This window comes from Ambystoma mexicanum, chromosome 1q (assembly GCF_040938575.1).
Source record: "Ambystoma mexicanum isolate Mex_15411 chromosome 1q, UKY_AmexF1_1, whole genome shotgun sequence".
Classification (NCBI taxonomy): domain Eukaryota; kingdom Metazoa; phylum Chordata; class Amphibia; order Caudata; family Ambystomatidae; genus Ambystoma; species Ambystoma mexicanum.
This window is the reverse complement of record NC_090922.1, coordinates 947,595,140-947,621,602: the sequence shown is the minus strand read 5'-3', so window position 1 is coordinate 947,621,602 and position 26,463 is coordinate 947,595,140.

The following is a 26,463-nucleotide window of genomic DNA, read 5'->3' as shown; positions in this document are numbered from 1 at the left end:
AATTTCCCAGTGAACATTTATTCTCTTTAGAAGTTGCTTGAGAATTTTACTCTGAAGTTATGGTTACAGAATGTCAGGTATCACTGAAGAAATGTTTAGTGGGATGGGGCAATGGTAATATAGACGAGGTTTGCTAATGTAATTTTCTGGGGAAGCCCAGGGCACTTGACCATTTAAACCTTAGTAAGATTGAGGATGTGCAGTGGAGAGAGGACATGTATTCTGATATCTTTCATTGAGTAGCAGTAGTAGTGATTAGTTTGTAGGTGAAATGAATGATAGTGGGTCAGGCCATTGGCCCTATGATGCTTGAATAGGTGCAAACAGATGAGGTGCTTCAGTGTGCATGTTGTTTGATGAAGATGTGTAAGGAGGACTGATTAAATGGGTGGTGTGGGGAGCAAGAGTGTGGCAGGGCCCAGTTATTGACCAACAGTATACTGAATGCTGTGTGCCTAGAGTTGGCCTGCAGTTCTTAAGTAGAATCATGTAAGGCATGAAAACTGGAGCTGGGTGGAGCAACTAAGTGGCAGTGCATTACTTGCAGCTCTCTTCTCTTATCACCTTCCTTTTCAATTGAGGACACACCAGAGATGCATGAATGGTAGGTTGGTACATCAAAGGAAAGATGTGTATCATATTATTGTGCAACACCTTTATGAATGTGAATCAATAAAGTATGCAAATATTTGCCCTGTTTACTGTGTTCAGGCCTAATATGCCCACTTTGCACCTTTAGTTTATAGTTTTCAATTAATGTCAGAGAGAAAGAAGAGCACATACCCTTCTTTGAAATTTCTGGTGCAGGAAGGTCTTTGTCTAGTAGGCTGGCATACCGTTTGTAGATTAGCCTAATATGATTGTAAAAACTGTGTGAAGGATTGCATGTAGTGTAAATAAGATGAGCAACTGATAGTTTGAATGGGTGGCAATTGAGTTTTTCAGTTTGTGATGCATTTGTGTTTTGTGTAGTACATTTTCAAGATTCTAGGCCTGAACGAAAACTGAGTTAATTGTGTAGGTCATAGTGACCATTTGTTTCGCACCCTAATGATTCATGATAAGGGATGCATATTTGAAGTGAAAGATATGCACAGCCTAATGAAACTCTACTTTTCTCATTTTATTTACGCTATACGAGCTGCTGAATAGCATCCAACATTACTCAATCATGCGAACCACAGATATATCACAAACCGATAAACGTAATGCCCACCTAGTAAAAGTCTACAATTCTTATCTTATTTATACTGTATGTGCTGCTGAATAGCATCCCACATTATTCACGCACTTAGAGGAAAGGTCTACATGGGCATTCTTTTATACTGCATCTACATGGGCATTCTATTATACTGCAGTGTTTACACTACCATCTAATTGTTGGTAGTAATTTAGGAATAATAATGAGCAAACATATTTGGGAGTTTCACAATTTGCGTTGAAATTGTGTGCTTTGGAAGGACAGGAACCTATTTGGTTTCATGCAATGTTAGTTTGTAGGTGAAATGCAGAATAGTGAGTAAGGTCATTGTCCTTATCAGGCTTGAACAGGTAAAAACAGGTCCTTGTCTTTGCATGTCCTTTGTTGAGGAAACTTAAGGACGCCTGATTAAATAGATGGTGGGAGGTATACATGAGTGTCCGGCTTCAGTCATGTGACCAGCAGCCTACTCAATGATGTGTGACTGGAGTTGAGCTACAATCTTTAAGTAGAGGTTTCTGAGGTGTCAAAACTGGAGCCGGGTGAAGCAACTGAGTTGCAGTGCATTACCTTCCAGGTCTCCTACCGCATCACCTTACTCATGAATTGAGAACACACCAGAGATTAATGAATGGCAGGTTGCTACATCAAACCAAACATATATAGCAGATTGTTTTGCCACAACTTTATGTATGTAAATTAACAGGTTATGCTAATGAATACCATGTTTATTATGTTGAGGACTAAGATGTGCACTTTGAATGTTCCGTTTTATGTGATGAATGATTGTAAAGGGAGAAGACCATGTCCCCTTCCTTCATACCTCTGGTGAAGGAATGCCTTTTGCCCTGGGGGCCTATATAGCACTTATATATTAGCCTTACATGATTGGAGAAAGTGTTTGAAGGATTGCATGTAGTGTAAATATAATATGCAAAGTTGAGTTTGAATGGATAGTAACTGAGTTTCTCAGTTTGTGATGCATTTGTGGTTGGAACAGTACATTTTCAAGATGGTAAGACTTCATGAAACCTGAGGTAGTTCTATAGTTGATAGTGACCATGGCCCTCATTACGACCCTGGCAGAAAGGGTTTTACGCCAGCGTAATGCATGGCGTACCTTTCCGCCTTACTACGAGTTCCCGTAGCGCCATGGTGGTTTTTTCGCCTGGTTTTTCCGGGCGGAAAAATCCATGGCGCTACGGGACCTGTTGTTAATTACGCCACCGTAATTTACGGTGGCGTAATTAACGCCTTCCCCACTCCCATTATACCCTATGGGGCAAAAATGGGAATGGGGAAGGGTAAATGGGGATTGGGGACTTACCGCCCCGCCAAGGTCGGAATGGGGCGGTAAGTCCGCCAACCCCCATGGCGGAGTTGGCAGCTCTGCGCCATGGACCATGGTGCAAATTGCACCATGGTCCTCCGCCAGGGTCGTAATGAGGGCCCATTTGTTTTACAGCCTTAGAAATCATGATAAGGGATGCACATATAAAATGAAAGATATACACAAACTACTGGACTTGCCAGGACATATGTATGGAGAAAGAAGGAATTACATTTGATATGGGAATTTTTTTTTTTCATACATAGCTATAGCCTAACATGTGCTACCTCTTGAACCTTCTTCAGAGAATACTGAAATTCAATATTGAAAAGCCTACTTTCGAAGTAATACCTAAGAATTCTATTAGATTACAAACCTAAATATACTGAATACATTTTTATAAAGAAATATGTACGTTATATCATGAAATCAATCAAAAGAAATGGATCAGTGGAATGGGATGACGTTGGTTAGATTAGATACATATCAAATTTTATTCAAAAACTCATCACATGAAAAATTCATCTTAATGTCATAAAATTTCATAAAAACCATCGATCAATTCATACCTTCATACGTATCCACATACAAAAACACATTCAAACATACATGTAACTGTGTAACTGGTTTCAAATTTCACCAGATATCTCTCACGTTGTCTCTGTGAGAGATATCTGGTGAAATTTGATACCAGTTATGCAACGACACCTGATACTATGGACTTGGTCACTACAGAAGATGATAACCGAAAATATTCGGAATCCTACTAATTGATGCTATAACTACACTAGGGTGTTTTATTCATGTATGTTTGAATGTGTTTTTGTATGTGGATACGTATGAAGGTATGAATTGATCAATGGTTTTTATGAAATTTTATGACATTAAGATGAATTTTTCATGTGATAAGTTTTTGAATAAAATTTGATATGTATCTAATCTAACCAACTTCATCCCATTCCACTGATCCATTTCTTTTGATTGCTATATACTCTACCTGAAGGATCAGGGATTTCGAGTGCAGGTTTACCCCTTTATCTACTTTTTGCGTTATATCATGAACACATAAACACAATGACTGACCTTCACCACCCCCATTTTTTTTTACAGCTTTTTTGTGAGATGACTTCAAGAAAGCAACAAGGTGCTATAAAAAAGAATTGTGTGAAAGTAAGTGGAGATTTGAAATACAATATTTTAAAAAGTAGTCTGAATATACAAAATATTTAGATAAAACAATACCTGTTATCGATAATAATGCAATTTCAAATTTTTTTTTTGTTAGTTCAAAAATAAACTTTAAACACATTTCATAGAAAAATTACCATTAAAAAGAAAAAATGTGTGCATACAATAGAAAAAAGAGAATAAGCATTTTTAGTGTATTGTGGGCCTCATTGGAGGTAGCCATGCTGCTTTTAGCGGCATGGCTTCCCCCATACCGGGTACCGGGTCTGGGTCCTAGTCCGGGTTCGTAGAATGGGAAAATACTGGGCCATTCCGACCTTGAAGGGCCTAGTATTGCCCCATTCAAGGAGTCCGGACCCGGTACATCCCCATTCCCATTTGAGCCCCCATTGGGCTCAAAGGGAATGTGAAGGATGCTAACAACGGGCCCGTTAATGACGGCCCGTTGTTAGCATCCTGGTCTGCTCGTGGGACCCGCTTAGGATGCCTGGTTTTACCAGGCGTCCTTAATGGGACCTGGGAGCAGACCTCGTAATGAGGTGGTAGGGGTTTAACAGCGCCGGAAGCTCTACCGGCTCCGTTAACCCCCTACTGCCTACGTTGTAATGAAGCCAGTTGTGTTTAAAAGAGTTGCTAGAAACGTTTCTTTTAAAAAGTTTCACAGATGAGTTTTTAAAAAACGCATTTGATACTTTGTTACATATCTTGTGGGCAGCTGTTGTGATGATAGTGGACTCTGCTCCAAACAAAGACGCCCAGAATGAATCATGGGCGACATCCTCAATGTTACTAACACATCTGCTGTGACCTTTGTGATGGAGTGGTTTAAGGAACAAACAATTGGTCAGTAAGTGCCTAGAGATCTCCACTTGTGGCATAAACAGCAGGGGCATTCCATGCACCAATATGCTCCATAGTAGGGAGGTGGTTCAAGCGGAGATGAATTATGAAATGTTTGAGTTCCTTTGAGGAGAGTTTGGTCAAGTAGGGGCGTGGTTTGTTAGGTAGGAAACTCTGGTGGGAGTACTCATTGTGCCTTCTGAGACTCTGTAGTCTTTCAATATTTTTTTCCATGTCCCATTCAGCCGATGTGGCTTTAATGTTCTTTTCGTAATTTTGATCAGTGTTAATAATGTCGACATCCAGATCTTTTACCTCGCGAAGTGTCTTGGCCGAGGATTTCAGCTCTTTGATAAAAAGGTTTAAGTTTTCTGAGGCTATGGTTAAGCCCAAAAGTTGCAAGAAGGCATTGGAGGTTAGGCATGTGGGTAAATGTTTGAAGTAAAGCAAGGATCTTTGGCTGGACCAGCTTGTCGTGAGTGAAGTTAGGCCGTATTCCTGTCTTACTGACTCAACCGGGACTGATTTTGAAACATTTATCACTGTGCTTAACATTTTCCCTTCTAGCCCATCAAGCCAAGCTGCCAAGTGGTGTGGCAATGCAGCAAGGGCGTATCTTGTGATGGGTGTATGATAGATTTCAAGTAAGCCTTTGATGTTGTATCCGCCCTGATGGATCATGTAGTGTCTAATGCTAACCATTATGCTAACCATTTTCTCCAAATTTTGGCTGTGGTGTTTTCACTATAGTAGGCAGCTGAGGGATTTTCAGTGATGGGGGAAGCCAAGATAAATATACTCTTTGACAGTTTCCAAGGGGTGCCATTTATTTTTGGTCTTGTTAATATTTATCACCATTTGGTTTTTCCTTGGTACTGACCGAGTGCATCCAGCGATCTTTGTATGCCTACTTGTGCCTGATCAATGAATATAATATCATCTTCATACGCACACCATGGTGTGTGTGTGCCATTTATTTTTCGTGGAACATTTTTAGCTTTCTGTATTGTTGAAGCAAGGTCAGAGATGAACAAGTTGTACAGAGTGGGAGCAAACATGCAACCTTGCTTGAGAACGCGATTTCTTTGGCAATAATGCGTCTGGGAACCAGCTGTGTTTAAGCAGACTGAGATCTCTGTATTTGTGTGTAATTGTTTTATGTAGTAAGTGTGAGGTTATGCCCCATTCTGTCCATTTTTGCCACAGTAGGTGTCTTGGAATAAGGTTGAACACTTTGCTAAGGTCGACAAAGCAGCAAAACAATGGACGCGTTTGGAGTTGGGATGTTTCTGTCATTAGAAACTGTAGTGCACATATGCTAGTTAATGTTTTGTACGATTTTCTAAAACCAGTCTCTCATATGTTCAGGACCCTTGATTTTTCTGCCCATCTGGTAAGGCTTTTAAGTAGCACAGCTGCAAAGATCTTTTGGCTCACATCCAACTTGGCAAGAAGCCGATAGTTAGATGGGTCCAGTCTTTCTTCTCTCTTCAATATCGGGAACAGAGCGGATCTGCTCTCAATGAGTTGAATCACTCCTGACAGCAGGATGTGCCTGTATAAGGTGGCCAATATTTTTGCTCAAAGAGTTGTGTCTGCTTTCTTAATGACGTTTGGGATGCCGTCATGGCCTGGTGCGCAGGAACTTTTTAAGTTTGTGATTATTTTGGCTAATGTGTCTTCCTCGAAGTCGAACACAGAAGGGGTGTTTCTAGGCTATGCTGAGGACGAGAGTATTCTTTCAATGTGGTGTCATTGTATATCGTATTTATGTGTTTGAGCCATGCTCCTTCCGGTGTGGGATTATGTCCTGCAGCACAAGTGAGTTGCGGTGTTCATTGAAATGAGACCAGAATTTGCAAGAATCATTATTTCTTTGCCAAGTGAACCATAATAACCAATTCAATGTATTTATCGATGTATTCATTTTTGTGCACCTTCCGCTAGTTTTTGTAATTGGTGGCCACATTTTTTAAGAAGGGTATTCCTTGTTAATTCACAAGAAGTGGGATCACACTTAATTTGAGTGCATGGTTTTCTTTGTAGGAATTTGCGAGCAGCAATGACAGGATCAAAAAGTGACCTTTTATATGGCTATGGCGTACGACTTTGTAACTGATTTTGTGGGAATCTGTCATTCTGGATCTCATCATATGCTCCAGATCGCAGTTTGCTGCTGTTAGTGCATTTTCGATGTTTTGTTGGTCTTTCCACAGTGAGGCGTTTGCATTCCGGACAGTAGTGCACAGCCAGTGTAGTTGATTTCCTTGTATGTTTCTGCTAACTTGGTTTGTCAAGACCAGGGTTTTGCATGCTTTCACCAGATGGAAGCTCCAGCTCAGTTTGGCATGGTTGCTTAGTTTGTTAAAGTGAATCATGACAGGGCTACAATAAGTGGCGGACACCCAGTCAGCCATGATGTAGTCCAGAAGTGATTTGGACTTTCCATTTGTCCAGGTTGCCGTTTCACAGTCTTTAGTAGTGTTCGCAAGGGGAAGGTGTACCAGCTCCAAGGCTTTAAGATATTGTCACCATTGACGAGCGAAGCAGTGTGACTGAAAGTGATCATTTAAGAGACCGTTAGCGTTCAAGTCGCCAACAAGGAAGATGGCCCTCGATGTTGAAATTTCGTGCCATTGAATGATAATTTTGCCGATAGTGCCGTGGATAACTCTGGTGTGTGTTTCTGGGGTGGTCGTATTTATTCACTATCAGAATATGTGTCTTTTTTTATTTACTACCTGGAAAACCACAGAGAGAACGTAAGGTTACAGAGATTTACTGGGAAACTGCACAAGTGAATGTGTGAGTAAAGCACCTATAGTGAGGCCCCAACTGGCCCGACCTCTGCTCGAAGGGAGTGCCATATTTTGTGTGATTTGGAAACCGTTTATGCTGAAAGAATGAGAACACCAAGTTTCCTGTAACATGAAAATGTCAATGGCTACCTAGTCTCCAATCCCTCTGAATGAGTGATGAAAGAATTAAAGCCATGCATGTTCCATGATAACCAATTTAATTTGTGATCCAATATGAAGTCAGTTTGCACCATTTGCAGTGCTTTTGTTGATCTTAGCCTGTTCCATAGTTGTTCGTAAGTCCCGCAAGTTTGTTCTTTCTGATGTTTTTCTGGTCTTTGTGAGAGAGTCATTTTTTTTAGGTTTATGGTACGCCATTTCCACCAAGTCCACCTTCTGTTTCACTTTGCGGCAGAAGATGCGGGACAGGTCAACGTCCGACAGAGCTGCTCTGCAGGATTTAAGCATGGACAACACTAGCAGAGATGAAAATTTGATTAAGGCCCAATTTAAGGAGCTGCCCATGTGAAGAAGTTTGATGCGGGCAATGTCGGGCGAGCTACGTAGTGCAAGCTGTGGAATTTGGTGAAAGATAGACAAGAGGTAAGAGCGATTCAAGAAAGGGCTGGGGTGTGTTGGGGTGAGCTCCTCCAGAATGACCCATTTTCCCAAAGGTTGGGGTGATGCAAGGTGCAGATGAGGGCTTCAAGGTTGGTTGTTGTACATTTTTGGGCTCTGCATTAGAGGGACATGCGTATACGTATGATCACTGGCCTTGTGGGGGGTATTTTCCAGTTGATTTAGTTTCCTTGAGTCGTTTTACAAATTCAAGCTGGAGCATGTTGTCGCTCCAGGTTTGTTTGAGCGTAGCACAACTTTTGTTCGTGTAGACAAGCGCTTAGTGGGTGCCAAAGATATCTTACTGAGTTGGTGCCCCTTCAGAGTTACTTGTTTTTTCAGGATGTTTGCCAGTTTATTGAAAAAGGATTTTCCCCATTTTTCCTCTGGGGCCGTTGGTTTTGCCTTTCAAAGCTGAGACAGGAACAGCTATGACGCACTTTGATTTTTTTTGTCACAGACTTGGTTGATTGAGGCGGCTTGAAGTTTACCTTCGGATTTGCAGTGGGGCTGAGTAGAGAAATGGTCAAAGGAGGAGTGACAGGTTTGAAAACATCTTTGAAATCCCAGTTTTCATCAATACCAGTCTTTTGCATCCTTGTTACTATTCACTGAATTAAGTTTGTGGCCTGCTTTTGTTGCGGATGATCTTATGGTGCTGTGTCGTTTTATTTTTTCTTTGAAGTGAAGGGACGGAACAAAGTAGTTGTGGGGCTTTTGAGGCAGACTGTAGTAGTATTTGGGACAGTGTATTTTTGATGAGAACTTGATCCTAAGCCACTTTTTCAGTTTGCAGTAGGAGGGCGTCTATTTTGCGTGGAGTATGGACAGAGTGCCTGTTAGAGGATGGATGGTAGTGTTAGATTCTAAGTCAGATACAGATAAACTTTTTCCTAAGCCATCACAGCTTGTTTTAGAGATGGAAGAGGAAGGAGAAAGCAAAGCCAAAGCAGCAAGGTGAGGTGAGTGTGATAAATTAATGTCAATGGAGTTGTCGTGGCATGCTTCAAAGGAGAGATCAATTTCTCCACCGAGCGAGGCTTGATGCATGCTGCACTGGTGTGAGAGTGGATGTCCCATTAGTAGGGCTTGAGAAAGGCGTGAAGCTGTGTGGTCCAAGTCGCTACCTCCACGGGTAAGCGCCGAGCTACAGGCACAAGGGGGTTTACTGTTTTCAGTAGCGAGCAACAATGCTGGTTCTTGTTTCCAGTATTATAGAGAGCTGAGTGGTGTGTGCAGTGTGCAGGGGTCAGTGGATACTAAAATGTTTAAAAAGCCTTACCTTGCCCCATGTGTCCCCTCAGTGGATCACAGCAGACCACCTCTGCACCACCTCCGCTCCATGTTCCGGTAAAAGCAAATCGTACAGGGTAAAAGAGCCATGCCTCTAAATGGTAAAAAGAAAAATACTATGCAACACTGCACTCCACACCAGACCAACTCTGCACCACCTATGCTCCAATTTAAAATAGGAGTTGTGCCAACAGAACAATTGATGATTCTGAGAATGTTGTAGTGAAAGTAAGTAAAGAAAAATATTAAGTAGCTAGTAAAAAAACAAAGATTTTTAGAAAAACAGATATCAAATTGCTATCAAGTTGAAACCGAGGAATAAAGATATATATAGGAACATGTACAACTCTCAAGTTTTTACAAATCTTTGATGAAGTGTGAAACCAAAATCTAGATATGTGGTAAAGTGTTTATTTTTCATAGGAGAAGAAAATGTTTCATTTTCGTATTGAATAAACTTAAGAAATTACTTAAGGTGACTACTCCATTCTATACAAATATAGAAAGAGTTCTGGTACTTACACGTGGCAACTTTTGTGATGCGTTTGGTGGAGAGTGGAATCACACTTCTCATACGGAAAAATTATTTTTATGAGGAGAGTTACATTTGAGGAAAAAATGTTCTCCTAGCTATTGATAAGAGTGGACATAGCTATGAAGTCGGAAATAGGGTGATTTCTGGAAAAGAAGAAATACAAGGTCTGATAATACAAAAATGGAAAGTTTAGGTCAGTCTAGAATAAAACCAAAAAATGATTCTTTATGCAATATTGATACGTTTTCTTGTAATGTCTTAAATATATTTTTGCAAGTTTTGCACAAAAATAATGTTCAAAGACAGATCAAGATGATACAGAGAATAGATGACTGTGAAGTTTGTGGAAAAACAGACTTCTGAGTCACTTTCTAGCTCGTCAAGATAAAAGAAGATGCTAAAGTAGATGTAAGAGTCGGTTTCATCATATACGGATGCTTGCTGTGCATTATACTAAAATGAGATAACTTCTAGTTGAACTGTATGAGTGCAGAACACTAAGTATGTCTCTTGCACTTTTAAATAAAATGCTCCAGACTGCCACTGTAGAAAGTTTAGTTTCTACAATTTAAATGATAAATATCATGCATTTTAAAGAGTATGTATACGTAGATTAAACTCTTACAGGAAGAGTACATGATTATCCTATGCTTTTAAAGGATCAGATTTTTCAACAGTATAAAAAAGTATTGCAATGTTTGAGTTGTGTTCAACTGAAAGACCTGACATTGTTTGTATGTCTTGCTGAGGCACATTTTATAAGTGTCAAGTGTAACTAGTGTACATTGAGGAGAACATTAAACACAGTGTACAAGATGCTTGGAAAACACTTTATCCGTATTTGTTTGTATAAGAATGATTTGACACAAGTGAGGCATTTTGTTTTTAGACACTGTGTTGGGTTTTATAATAAAAGACGTATTCCTGCTAGAAGTGTCTTGAGCGCCATGGTACTGCCTGATATCACTGTTGTGTTTGAAGTGATTGCATTGCAAACTGTCAAAACTGCCAAAGAAATCATTAGTGCGAAGTGTGAGAGGCAAAGTTGTGTATGTACCTCTCAATTTGGAAGAACATGGTACTACTCTAGGAGTGAAGTGTGACATTGCAGATTCTTTGTTTGTTTTAGTAAATGGTGTTGCCATGAAAGGTAAGAACATTATAGATATTGGAAAGGTGAAAAATGCATTGGCGTTTCTATTGAAGTACAATGAATTATACAAAGGCAGCCTGACTGTACCAGACTTGTCTATCTATGCTTGATGTTGAGTTAACAAACAACAAACAAAATCAGCAAAGGTCAGTTCCAACATATATCTGTTGCTGAAGGGAATAGTTTGTATGAACATTACACTGTTCATCCTCTACTCTCGTGGTGGCACTCGCTGGGAAGTCCTCATGGCTTCCTTTGACTCCTCTAGAGTCATCCTCAATGTCTACTTAAATGGCACTCTCATGGTCCAAGGTCCTCAGGCCAATCTCATCCTCTTCGATAGGAGGTTCCCTCGCCGCATCAACTTCCTTTCATCTCCGGCTGTCCCCTCCTCTCTTTCCTCAGCTACCTTGCCCACTCCTCCCTCCTCCTCTGCCCCACTTCATGCTACCTCTACCCCTCTGCAGGGCGTACCTCTGATTTGTACCCCTCCCTGGAAGGTCTTTAAGGCTGGCAACCTCCTTCATCTTGCCACTCTCATCTCCTGCTCTGCTGTCAAACACTCTTCTTACATCTGCCACCTGTTGGAAGAACTTGACCTTGATGTCCTTGGTTTTACTGATACATGGTTCACGGCAAGCTCTGTGATAAGCTTTGATACTCTCCTCCCTGACGGCTACAAGATCCTCTCTGCACCCAGATCCACCTGGCCTGGAGGTGGTGTAGCCCTGATCTTTCTTGAGTGGATTCCTGCCAGTATCATTCCCACACAAACCTACTCCTCTTTCGAATGCCTTGTATGCAGGCTCTCTCTCTAGCCTTGCCACTCTCTTACTGTTCCTACTCTATACTGGCCCCCTGGTCAAATCACCTCTTTCCTCTCTGATTGGGCTGACCTCTCCTCCTCCCTCCAGGCCATTACCAATCCACTCCTCTTCCTTGGTGACCTTAGCATCCATCTTGATTCTCCCTGTCGCTCATCATTGCTTTTCTGCTCTCTCTGTGACTCCCTCTCTATCCTCCCCTTTGGCCCAACACACACTGCAGGTCACACACTTGATGTCTTGATCTCTACTGGCCTCCCCCTCTCAATCCCTCTGACTACTCCTCTCTCCTGGAGTGACCACTGCCTCCTCTCCTGTCATCTCTCACTCTCTTCCCACCAAGCCAAGCCCACACCAACACTGCCACCCACCTTCTTGGACTGCCACCCACCTTCTTGTACATCCGACCTATGAAACGTGTGTCAGTTGAGGCTTTCGCTGACACCTTCTCCCCACCTTCTCCTCCTCTGGCTGACTCACACCCTGACATAGCCCTTTCCTTTCTCTACTCTTCTATTTCCGATATTCTTGATGCTCTTGCCCCTTTCATGAGGATCCGCTTGAAGTCCAAAGCCAAGAGCAATTCCTGGTTTGACTCTGACCTAGCTACACTTAAATGTAAGTGTAGGGCGGCTGAGAGGAATTGGAGCGCTTCTTGTTCATCCTCTGACAAACTGGCCTGTCACCTGCTCCAAAGGCAATACCGACTCTCTGTCCTCACCAAGAAGAGAGTCCATATTCAAGCCCGTGTCTCGGCGGCATCTAACAACTCGGCCAAACTCTTTAAAATCTGCAACGAGCTTGCCAACCCTGCTGCAGTCTCTACCCCTCCTGTTGCCTCCCAGGCTCTCTGTGATGCCCTTGCCTCTCACTTTATCTCAAAAACACAGGACATCCTGTCCACCCTTACTTTGCCTTCCCTTCCCCGCCTCTCTCCGTCTATGCCTGCTGACCCTCCTTCAGCCATCCCCCATCCCCTTCTTGTCCTTTCCTCATTTTTCCCCGATGAGGTTGCAAGACAAGTCTAATATATGAAAACCTCATCACAACAGGTTCATCCCTGTTCCTCTAAAACCATCAAGGAACACATTGACACCCTTGGTTCATCCCTTGCTGACATTTGCAACCACTCGTTTGCCTCTGGATCTTTCCCCTCCCCCCTGAAATACTCCCTTGTGCATCCTCTTCTCAATAAACCCACAGCTGATCCTACCTGTCTGGCTAACTATCGCCCAATTTCCATTACTCCCTTCCTGGGCAAACTCCTGGAAAAACTGTCCATCTCTCAGCTCAACCTTCATTCTGACACGGTTGGCTGTCTCCATGACCACCAATCTGGCTTCAGAGCTGGCCGAAGCACTGAAACTGCTCTCCTGAACATCCGTGAGGATCTGCTCTCCAACCTTGACACTAAGCTTCCCTCTGTCCTCATCCTACTCAATCTCTCATCTGCCTTTGACACGGTCAACCATACCATCCTGCTCAACCGTCTCCATGATAACCTCGGTATCACTGATCAGGCTCTGGCCTGGCTGACCTCTTTCCTCTCTGACCAACCTTCCCAGGTCAAACTTGGGTCCTTCCTATCATCTATCTCCCTCTCTACGTGTGGTGTTCCCTAGGGATCTAACCTCTCACCCTTGCTTTTCAACCTATACTTGGCAACTCTTGCCCACTGCAATGCCATTATGTGTTCAAATTTCCAGTGCTACGCTGATGATACTCAACTCATCTTCAGGATACCCTCGGCCTCCTCCTCTCCTTCTCTCATCTCTGATTGCCTTACTGCCGTTCAAGATTGGTGTTCCGCCAACAATCGCTGTCTGAACACCAGCAAGACTAAAATCCTCCTCATCGGGACACCTTCTCCATCCTTTCCCCTCACTCTCTGGCCGGCCTCCCTTGGCCCTCCTCCTACCCCCACCTGCGAAGGTAAGAACCTCAGGGTCATCTTTGATTCTACACTTTCCTTCTCTGCCCACATCTCTGAGGTCTCTAAAAAGTCAAGCTTCCTACCTCGCCTCCTCAGAAGTACTCTACCTTTCTTCTCTTTCCCCAAGAAGCTCACTGTCTCCCAAGCTCTGGTTCTCTCTAGGTTGGATTATTGTAACAGCCTCTTTCTAAATCTACCTGCCTCTTCTCTCCGCCCTGTGCAACTAATCCAGAACACGACTGCTAGACTTGTCCTTGGCCTCAAGCCCTGGGATCGTATCTCTCCAGCTCTGAAATCTCTCCATTGACTCCCAGTGGATGCAAGGATTACATTTAAAACCCTCTGCATTGTCCACAAGGCTTTCTGGGGCCTGGGTCCAAAATATCTTCAGCTATCCCTCTCTAAATATCCCCCCTCTCGAGCTCTTCTCTCCTCCCCTTCTAACTCCCTCAGGGTCAGTCGTTTTTCAATGAAACGAGCTGGGGGTAGATCTCTGTCTTCGGCTGGGGCCTCCCTCTGGAACAGCCTCCCTGCCACTCTAAAACTTGAGGAAAACTATCTCAGGTCCCGGAAGCACCTCAAGACCTTCCTCTTTGCTTCTGCCTTCGCCGCCCCTCTCCCCTGATGATCTGCTCTCTTGGCACATTGCACTGGGACACCCTCTGTCTCTGGTCCCAGGTTCCTGCTCATCCTGCCACCCTACCGCACTGCCCCCGGGCAACCCCTAGCACTGGGATTTGTATCTGTACCAATACTGTCCCCCCTTTCTTTCCCCTCTCCTGCCCATATCAGACCCACCTGCTGCCTAAAACATAGCACTTGCCACTTGGCTGCGCTACCACTGATGTGCTGATTTTTTTTTTTTTTTGTTATGATTATTCATCCTGTTTCTCCTTTATTCTGCACTTTCCACTTTCTCCCTCCCCTCTATGCACTTTTCCCCTCCCCATCTCCCATGCACTTACATGTTGTCAATGTCACTGGGCCTAGAAAGATTGTTGTTTCGTTCTCCCCTGTTCCCCTCCCTTGCCTTGTCGTGCTCTGAAACACCTGTGTATGAGTGCAATATAAATAAAATATCATATCATATCATATCATACTCTCACGCGAAGTCATAGGTGACAGTTTAGAATTGTATCAATTGAAAACAACAAAATGGTGCACCAATCCATGTCTGGGAAAAGATGTTAGAAGCTCATTGTTTCACTATGCTTTTTCCTGCTGGTACAGGAGGCAGATTGGATGATCCGAAAGTTCAAATCGCTTCTTCAGTATATCATTTTACAAGAAGATATTTGAAGATTCCCGATTCCGCACCAATGTTGAATATATTTTTCACTTATTGTATGAAAGCAATTTTTCAACATTATTTTATGCTGTTGCTTATATACTTCAGACGGGAACTAGATTTTGAAATCTTTCTGTATTTGAGATGCTGTAACAGGTGAAAGAAAAAAAAAAGGTTTTAGAGGGTAAACTTACCAATATTCTTGCTACAGTGAGAGGAACCACTGAATATTTGTATAGGAGAAACTCTGATGTTAGATGAATGATCAAAAACGTGGGTCCTCCAACTTGGTTTGTGACTTTACGTTGTGTTGAGTATGGTTGGGATGATCTTGCAGATTGGATTTGTGAAAGTAATCCACAGAAAGAAGACATAGATCACATGACACCAGAAGAATTGTGTTCCATGGGCCCTGTAAGTGTATTGTGGTTCTTTCATAACAGATTTTTAGCCAGGGTTACACTTTATATGTAATAAAGAAAATAGTGCATTAGGCACTGCGGAACATTTCTTTTGGAGGAAAAGAGCACCAAGCACCTGGGGCTCCATATATACATTTGCTGTTGTGGATTAAAGATGCTCCTCAGTGTGTTAAAGAAAGTGATGGCTGTGTGATGGAGTTCATAGAGAAATATGTTACTTGTTACATTCCTGCTCACCATGTGAATGCTGCTCTGAAACAAGGTGGAAAGGTTTCAAAGGCATTTATGCGCAAAGTAAGTACTACACTCAGTGCAGATATGGCTTTCCAAGGCCTGTGAAACCAGTTGGCGGAGTGAATAGTTTGAGGTCATCTGTTCGACACATGTTACTGGTAAGTCTCCAAGAAATAAATATAATTTAAACAGAAATAAGGAATGTCAATTCATTAATGATTACAATACTGTCATTGCTCAGCTTTGGAATACAAAAAACCAGTGTACAGTATATTGCTGATGATACAACAGCTGTTGCTTGTTATTTTACAGCATACATGACAAAAGTTGAAAAGAGCAATGCAGCTGAGGTATGGGTAGATTTATCAGCAGGTAAAATTCTTAGTTAGAAACTTCTAAGCTTTGGTCTGAAGATGCTCTCACATAGAGAGTGTGGTAGCTACAAAGCTCAGATCAGCTCACTAGTTTGCCTCTGTACGGATGCAGCATTAATGTACTTTGATTAAGTCTTGGCCCAGTTAGTACTAGAAATCGGGTACTGAAGCTTTTGAGTGAAATTCAGCAGTTAGCTGAAGCAGTACCTGACAGTACAGAGATTCTGAAAACCAACTTGATGGATACATATTATCCAAATAGATCTGTAGCGTTGGAGGATCTTTGTTTATATGAAATAGCAGCACGATACTCAAATCGAAATATTGAAGGAAACAGTGACAGGCACTAAAGTTGCAGATGCAAATTGTGATGAAATAGTTAGTAAATTTAATGTTGCGCAAAAAAAAGTTTCTTATAAAATTAAAGTTCTTATCATGGTTTAAAGCATGACAAACATGAGTGTTCTTCTGTGCAATACAAACCTGTATTGTTGCATGGTAGTGGACAAACATGAAAAGGTAAATCCTTTTTAATTCATGCAATACGAGCTATGATCCAAAATGTAACGGATTGCTCTTTGTCGTGTATTGTATCTGCTCCAATAGGTTTAGCAGCATTTAATGTAGGAGGTGTTACTTTACATCGACTGTTGATGCTTCCAGTTAAGCATGACAACAAACTAGAGTAGTGAAACCTTCTATCAAGTGCCGCACAAGAAGTAGGAAAAGTTCTTAGACAATTAAATACCTAGATTGTAGATGAAGTAAGTATGTCATCCAACTTGATGCTAGCTTTCATTCACTTGCAAATGCAAGAGGTTTTGAAGACTGATTAAGTTTTGTTTGGAGTTAAACATGTACTTGTTTTTGGAAACTTGTTACAATTAATTACTGTGAACGGTCAACCAGTTTTCAAAAGGCTGCAATCTAAGGATAGTCAAAAAAGTGTAGGAAGTATTGGTCATTTTAACCTTTGGAATTGTTTGAATTCCAGGAACTTACCATTAATATGAGGCAATCTGCAGACTTGGAGTATGCAGAGATTCCTATTGAGATATGAATAGGTGCTCTTGAGAAGAATGTGAAAGAATTTTTAAAGGGAAGATTGATTCCCTTTTCATGTAGATTGCAGTCCAGCTGATGTCATATTGACTCTTAATGTGCACAATTGCCAGGTCTAACATGTTTAACTCTACAATGCTACTGTCAGAGAAGCAAAATATTGGGGATACAAAGTTGTGTGATTTTTTAAGTGGTCATGTTATGCCATTAGAGTTGGATAAGAGAGCAAAAGCTAATTTGGGTCAACCAGAGAGTTCCATTTCTAAAACAGCAGGTTTAGAAGCAGTTTTCAATCTGTGCATTAATGCTCGAGTAATGTTAAAAAGGAACTTGAATGCAGGATTTGGTCTAGTCAATGCAGTGATGGGACGAGTGATTGCATTTCACACTTTTACTCACAGTACAAATATTGAACATGTTGAAGTAAAGTTTGATCGTGTAGCAGACTCTCATTTGATTTCTCAGACCTTTGCACGTTTCATGCTTTTTAATTATACCTCTGTTGAGATAGCACAGTTTCCATTGTGCTCTGAATGTGCAAAAACTATTCATGAATCACAAGGGTTTATTTGAGAAGCAGCACTTATTAACATTGGTAATACAGTGTTTAAAGAAGGAATGTCATATTTAGCTTTGCCATATGTGAAAAATATAGAAGGTTTATTTTTAATAAGCTTTGATAAAAGAAAAGTGACATCTGACATTTCTCGCATTGAAGAATATAATAGGATATGTGTACTCTATGCTCCTCAGTGATCCTTACACCTGTACCTGCTGAACTCTTAGACAGGAAACAGAAGGAGTTAGTGAAACTACATTCAAATAAAATAATTCCTCTTAAGATAAAAAAAACAACAGAATCTACTGGAGTTGGAGAGTTGTTCAACTATAACATACTCGCATTGCATATTTAGTAATGAAACTGGAGTTGAAAGTTATTATAATGCAGATTTGTGCATGTGTTTCAAATGACTCCATTGATGCAAGAAGTAGCTTCCACAGCAGAGAAGCAGCAATGTGTGGAACTTTCATTTCTCAAGATATCTGTAGGTGAAAAACCACACAGTACACATTGGCAAATGTAAATCCTTAATCTAGTAGCTGTGTGCAAATAGACAATTTTCTCGAAATACACAGGAAGATAGTCAAGAATTGTTTTGTGTCCACAATGTAAGAAAGATTACAGTACTCAGGATCTTTCTGAAAGATGTATATGTGTTCCTATGCCTGATTAGAACAATTTACACTTTTCTGATCTTCTAACTAAAGCATGCCATGATATACAATGCAGTGACTGTGGTTGTAATTTACAATCAAAACTGCAAAATCTAGTTTTTAATAAGTATGTATTGATTAGGTTTCAAAGATACAGGGCCTCATCACGAGTTGGGTGGTATTCGGGGTATATTCCACTTGGGTGTTATTTGCATTAACGCTGTGAGTTGTGGCACAAACAACGCCCCATCACAAGTCGACATGCACACGCACATAACCCGGGCAATAATGCAAATACTTGCACCTTATGAGGTAATAGTGGCTGAAAAACAGAAAAGTCAGCAAACATTGCATTAGCGCTGGTGGCTAGTGCTATTAGTGCGCACTAGTGTGTGCTGATAGCGACGTGGGAAATGAGTCACCGCCGGAATTAGAAACACAGCAGCAGCTATTTTGGAAATCACAATCCTCCTAGAATTAGAGCCCCTGGAAGCCATCCACTCCAACAAATTGAAGGAAATGTCCCAGGAGTGTGTGAGGGGCAAGTCTGCCCTGGATAGGCTGCTCAAGCCCTAGTTCTCGGCTTCTGAACTCACAATACTGGTGGAGAAGGTGATTTCCCTCCTCCAGAAAAAGACAGGGTCACAGCGCCATAACCACATCTGGGCAGACATCAGCGAGAAGGTCACTGCGGTGGGCCATGTCCCCAGGGATGGTGAGGACTGCAGCAAGCGATTTAAAAAACTGCGGGTCTGTGTCTGGGGCCTCCTGGCACAGCAGTGAGATCATGGTGACCGGGGTAGGGCCACCACCACCGGAGCTTGCACCATGGGAGGAGCAGTGCACCACCCTCATCGACATGGCATTGCAGGAGTGGGTGAGAGGAAGCAGACATCAGCACCCAGGAGGCTGTAGGTGAGTCACCCCCCTTGCAAATTGCAATATGAATAGGTTACCACCCCATCCCCAGTTTGAATGCCCACAGCCAGGCACTGTGAGTGGGTGCAGTGCGTGGGAGCGACCAAAGCCACCCATGACAGCACCCCTGCAGCAGTGCACCTAGGTGAGCCCTGTGATCAAGAGTTGTGACAAGGGCAGCCGATGGACACATGCAAGCACCATGCTACACACATCCATGGTGAGAGCACAGCATCATCAGGTGGGCATGTGTAGTACCAACCCCCCTCACTGACTGTGGCATGCCAGCTGTGCATATGCGTCATATGCATGAAATGGCTAGGCGAACAATTCCAAACTGCCCACCCCTCACATAGTATGCCCCTGTAATACCAACACTGAGACAACAAAACAGGTCAGGCCCAAGCATGCTTGAAACTGCCCTGTACAACCAACCCACCCTGTAATCCCATTTACCATGTTAGAAGAAATTGTCAATCAACGCCTGTCTGGCCAACCTTCACTCCCTCACCCCATCCCTGTGTGCAATAGACCCGGCACCGGGCACATGGCCATCATTACTCCCATCCCCTGGGGGTTGTCCATTTGCATCAGGACGTATTGGCATTCAATGAATCGAAATTATTCCTATTCCGGTATGCTGCCTTATGGTTCCGGGGTACAGCCAGTGCAACATGTGTGCATTCTAGGGCTGCGATCACTTTGGGCACCTGTGCAATTGCATAGAGCTGTGCCTTAAGTTCAGTCACCTGTGCCTGTGTGGTGGGAAATGCCATGTGTTAGTTCACATGGTGCAGCAGTGCATCCAGCACCTGGCCAAGGACTGCACTAAATGTGAACTGGGCTGTTCCATGCATCATAGCAACTGTGTGCTGGAAGCTGCCCATCGCAAGGTATTGAAGGACTGACACCAGCTTCACGAGTGAACACGCAGTGGTGCTGAGGGCAATCTTGCTACCAATGTCCCCTTGAATTGTGTCCAGCAACTGTGTGATGGTAGCCCTGTCCAGCCTGTACTCTGCTACCAACTGGCCATCAGTCAGGGACCAGGGTGATGGCCTGACCCTGGGGATGGCTGCCTGCCTTGCTGGGGCTGGCCTCCTCCTTCTCCTCCTCACCCCCATTGTGCTCCCTCTGTCATGGGCTGGTTGTCAGGCCTCTGTAGCTCCAGGCCCAGCATGCAGAGGTCCATGTCCAGACTCCCTGCTCCAAATGGCAACATGGTGTTGGTAAGTGTGTTTGGGGCCTGGGTGAGTCTTTTGTATGCCTTTTGTGTGCATTGTTTGCACCTGTGGCTTTGTTACTCTCACCTGTGTTCTTTTACCAACAGCAGGTGGCCGGGAATATTTCCAGCGCCGATACTCTACTTGTGATAGCACGTTTTGTATTATACAACACTAAACAGCCCCTATCTATGGCCTTTGGACGTGCCCACTGTATATTATATACACTAACCATCCATGGTCTTCAATACAATACTAGTCAGGACTATGGCCTTTGGCCGTGCTTACTGTATATTCTAACATATTAATGGACACTAGATATGGCCTTTGGTTATGGCCACTTAATACAGCTTTCAACATTTCACACCGTATATTTTCAAACAGTGACGGGCCACTAGGCATGGTTTCTAACAATGCACATTAGTATTTTCAAACCTAACTGACCACTAGCTATGGTGTTGGTGATGGCCATTGACCACAGCCTCTGTCATGGTCAAGTCAGTGGCCTAAATAGTTTTTAAGAATATCAAAGTTTTTATGACCTAACATAGTAATCAATGTATTTCTTATGCCATTATTGTTGTAATCTGTTATATACAATGTAATTTGTGCTGTCACCAGTGATATCATTGATGCAACTTGTGATGTTATCAGTGTTCTCCTACAACATGTAATTACTGATGTAATCAGTGATGTGATCTGTGATGTCATCATTGTGGTCATAGGCTGCGCAACAGGGTGTGTGAAATTAAGGCGGCTTTAGCTGAATTTCAGGGGTTTTGTTGCTTTAATTCTCACATTAACATCCATGCAACTAAAGATTTTTCCTGGAATAACACGGCCTGTGGTAACGGCTTTGTAGTTATGGTTAAGTTGCTCAACCAATAGGAACAGCACTTTTTGGGCGGCTTTTAACTTCACCAACCCTGGCCGAATCTTCACAAAACTTTGCAAAAATGTAGATCGCTCATCAGATTCATTTTGCAAAATTTGCTGAGGGTCTGTGCAGGAGGGGGACAAAGTTATAGGGGGGTCCCAAAATGTGTGTTTTTTTCCCATAGATGCAATGGAAAAAAATATGCTCATGCCTACAGCCCAAACAGCTGGACGGATTTTCAGCAAATGTCCAGCAGGAGCGGTGGCTTGGTCCCGATAGCGAACTGTTGTAAATTTAGTGTAAATCCGTCCAGTCGTTTTTTTTAAACTGCCAAAAATTAGGTAAAAGAAATGTGTGATATCAGGGCTCAGTCTGTGGACTCAGTTCCCTATTCAGTCTGTGGTACGGCCTCTGATTAGTCCATGGGGCGGAGTGATGTCTGTGGACATCAGAGACACCCTCTGAATGGATGGTAAAACGCATGAGATGTGTCATATTTTTTTAAACGCCCACCATGTTAGATCCGCAAACATTGTCCGTTGTCCGCAGATAACTTGGCAGGGGAAAAGTCTGGAAAACACATTTGGGGAGAGGAATGAAGATGAAATGGGGCTGTTTTTCTAGGTGAAACAAAATGGATGTGCATGCCGTACACTGCGGTAGTCTGCAGACTGCACAGTGACTGAGTAGCTTGAAAAAGACATTTGGGGTTATTTGATGGCTGAAAGAGTACATAGACCTGGTAGGGGAGTGGAATGAAGGTGATTCGGAGCCATTTTTATAGGTAAAAAAGGGTTTGGAATACCTCAGAGTCGGTAGTCTGTTTAGGTGTCCGCGGACATCATTTTGATTGCAGGGGTTTAGGGTTATTTATTATTTGACAGTGTTTTGTATGCTGTTTTTATATGGTTAATTGCATTGTGGTGGTTGTGGCCAGTGTCCAGATTCTGGGGGGCATAGCCATAGGCCATGGCCCCAAGAATGTGTCTAATTGCCACAACTAAAACAGTAGTAAATGTGAGTAGTAATTATATGTAATGTAGTAGTATTGCCAGAATCACCAAAGTTATAATATGTGTATAGTAATTATACGTAATGTACTGGGAGTACAAAGTGTTTTTATTATGGTGGAATGATGTAATTGAACTGAATATGGTACTTATAATTGTAATCAATTGAGGATACAGCTTATAGAATATGAATTTGATTATAGTATAGCTACTTAGTTCAATAGCATTATGAAGCTGGAATCTCTGGTTGATTTTCTGTAGGAAAAAAACAGTACAATTTGTTAAGCAGGCTAGTTTAAAAACTTTAGTTGTATACAATTTTACATATACATTTACTTTTTTAGACACGATAAACAGTATCATCTAAGTACTTTGTTTGGTACAAAATTAGTGTATAACACACTGCTGTTGAATTGACATTAAATAATCATTGGGTCATTGGGAAAAATAATCCATACTGGATTAAAAAAAGACGATTACAAGTATGTGAGTGTTAAGTGTGATAGTATGTTTGTTTGAAGTATGTTGTGATTAAGGGAATGCTTAAAATAGTTGGATACCTGTTGGCGTATTCTAAGTACATTAAAGTTTAGACAAGGTTTTGTCATATAAGAATTGAGATGGCGTATTTGAAGTGTTTTGCAATTAAGGGTATTTTGTAAGTAGTTAGATACCTGCTGCCGTTTCCTAACTAGATTGACTTTGAAAAGTACTCTTGTAGTATTATGGATGTAGTTAGATACCTGTTGGTGTATTTTAACTGTTAATTGTGGTACAGTTTAGTGAATACATTTGGGTTTGTAGGAATATTAAGTAGGTATCTGTATAATTGGCTAATGACCTATGAGGAGTAACAGAGGTATCATTACATTCAAACTAACCACTATTTTTTTTACATATGCAGTGTAGTGCCCTGAAGCGGTTGTGGCACCAGTGTGGTATATTATACCTCCTGTTGTGAAGGTTTTCTTTCCAAGACATAGTTGACCGTGTATGTGGCCTGTAAGCTAAAAGCTATTTTTGGTACCATATACATTGTACCTTAGAAGCATTAGTATGATGTATTGGCTATGTGAGTTCATTAGTATAGTGGAGCAATTGTCTGAATTGCAAAAAGGGCATAATATGCCATGATTTGCATTCTGGAGAAGCCTTTGAAATTCAATGGATTTAGAATTTGGTATGGATACATATACACATCGTTCATTAAGGATGTGCCCTTGTGAAACATGGTTGCAGAGAGTGCATGTATGTTTTCACGTCTATGAAATTTGGAATATTTTATTGGTAGGAATGTTTCTGGTTTCCAGTACTTGTAGTTAGTACATTAGTAATTCTTGTGGATCGTCCTGTGTGTTTCTGGTACATTTTACCATTCTTGCAGAGTAGTCCAATTCTTGCCTTATACATAAGACTCTGCAAGTGTTGCAAGGATTATTTGTGGCATTTCTATGAAGGACAAGCATTTGCAAACACAACTTGTCTGAGCCATTTCAGTAAATGTTGTGTACATTTTGTGGCAATTGAAAAAGAAGATTGATTGTTACATTTACATAACAATTTACTACAGTTGTGTTACTGAATTTAAATGGACCGGAGAGTTATGTTTGTAGATTGTTTGATGGGCTACAGATTTTTCTGGAGAAGACAGATTTGATTCTTTTTTTTCTGATGTACGTGCAGATGACTTTGTACTAGACAGTTTTGTGGTTGTATTCTTAGATGCAGAAGGAGTTGGTTGTTGTTTCTTTGGCGGTATATTTGGGAGATCTGTTATAGATTCTGTTTGTATTAGTTGTCTTTTTAAAGGATACTTTTTTAGAAGTACAGGGTACATATCTAGATGAGGCATGTATAGTGCACAAAGCCTGTTGTATTCCATGATGCAAGGAATGTCAGTTTTGACTTTGTTTGCATCAAAGTTAACTAGGAATAGACCATTGAGCATACGTAGACGTGAAAGTGCTACGTAACACATACTTTCTTTAAAGATTGTGCTGTCAATGTCAATCAATGCTTGATGTAGGGTTATACCTGATTTCTGAATATTGACAGAATATGCAAGAGATAGAGAAAATTGTTCTCTGCGTATTTACATGTCTTTGAAAAGAAGGAAACATGCTATTGTGCAGCCAATTTATTTAACTTCTGCAAGTTTGTCAAAGTGGATGTTGACAAACTGAATGTTGTTGTCGTGTCGATATGTTTGGTAGCCAACAACTGTACCAATTGCTCCATTGACTGATATGATATGGTATGATAGGGTATTTATAATGCGCCTATACACAAGTGTTTCAAGGCATGACGAGGCAAGGGAGGGGGAACAGAGGGAAGATAGACAACAATCTTAATAGGCCAGGTGTCATTCAGATCGTGCAAGTACAAGGGGGAGAGGAAAGTGCAAGGGGAGGGGAAGTGCAGTACTTGGGATAATAAATAATAAGATAAATAAAAGAAAGGCCAGCTGGTGACAAGTGCAGGGTGAGTGCAGACATAAGTGCTGGTGGGGGGACTGTAGGGATACAGAAAACAGTCCCCAGGTATAGGGGTTGCCAGGGAGGCAGCGCAGGCATGAAAATGGCAGGGCTTGGGCCCAAGAGCAGAAGGGTGGCCAGGTAACACTGCGGTATCAGTATCAGAAGGACTTCAGCAGGGGAGCGGGGGAGGGAAAGCAGAAGCAAAGAGGAAGGTTTTTATGTGCTTCCGGAACCGAAGATGGTTCTGCTCAAGGGAGGCCCCAGTCAAAGAGAGAGATCTACCACCAACTTGTTGCTTAGAGAAGCGACTGACCCTGAGGGAGTTAGAGGCAGATGAGCGAAGAGCTCGAGAGGGAAGATATTTAGGAAGAGAGAGTTGAAGGTATTTAGGCCCCCAGCCCCATAAAGGCCTTGTGGATGATGCAGAGGGTTTTGAACTTAATCATCGCATCCACTGGGAGCCAGTGCAGAGATTTCAGTCCTTGACAGATATGATCCCTGGGCTTGAGGCCAAGGACAAATCTCACAGTCCTGTTCTGGATGAGTTGCAGGGGGCGTAGAGTAAAAGCAGGCAGATTTAGAAAGAGGCCGTTACAATAGTCCAGCCTAGAGAGAACCAGAGCTCAGGAGACAATGAGCATCTGGAGGAAGGAGAGGAAGGGAGAATACCTCTGAGGAGTTGCAGCTGGTAGTATGACTTCTTAGAGACATCCAAGATGTGAGGAGAGAAAGAGAGTGTGGAGTTGAAGATGACCCTGGGGTTTTTAGCCTTGCAGGTGGGATCAGGAAGAGGGCCAGGAGAGGCCGTCCAGAGAGCTACAGGAAAGAAGGGAGTGGGTGTGCCGATGAGGAGAATCTCGGTCTTACTGGCATTAAGGCAGATGTCATTGGCAGCACACCACTTCTGGATAGCAGACAGACAGTCAGAGATGAGGGACAGAGAAGAGGTGGCCGAAAGTAGACTGAAGATGAGCTGAGTGTCATCCGCATAGCACTGAAAGTTGGGGCAGAGAGTGGCAATGTGGTGGGCAAGGATGGCCAGGTATTGCTTGAACAGCCAGGGAGAGAGGTTAGACCCCTGGGGGACACCACAGGTAGAGAAAAAGATAGCAGAGAGGAAGGACCCAAGTTGGACCTGAGAGGGTCAGTCAGAGAGGAAGGAAGTCAGCCATGCCAGGGCCTGACCAGTGATACCAATGTTATCATGGTGACAATTAAGCAGGGTGGTGTTAGGGAGAATTCTCTGTTTAGGCTGAATTTCCTAACCTAGTGAGTCCCCCAGCAGCTTTGCTGGATTTCTGGAGTTTGTTTTTTCTCATCCTGCCAAGAGTGAGACTCTTTTTCACCCACTCTTGGACATGATTGTGGTTGATTTCTTTGAATGTTAATGTGTTCTATGGGCTATGGGGTCTTTTACTCCATAGGGCCTCATGTGTTTTGCTATGTGTGTTATACCGCACGCTCCGTGCCGTAACACTGGGGTGTCCTAGGTGATCCCCACCATAGACTCCATACCCTGGGACTGACTACTGTCTCCCAGGGCATGTAAAGTCACAATTGGCTTTATTAGACCTAAATTTACTAACAGAACCAGTACAAACCATCCTATTGTGGACGTACCGGTAGGAGTAATTCGATTACCCCTGGGTC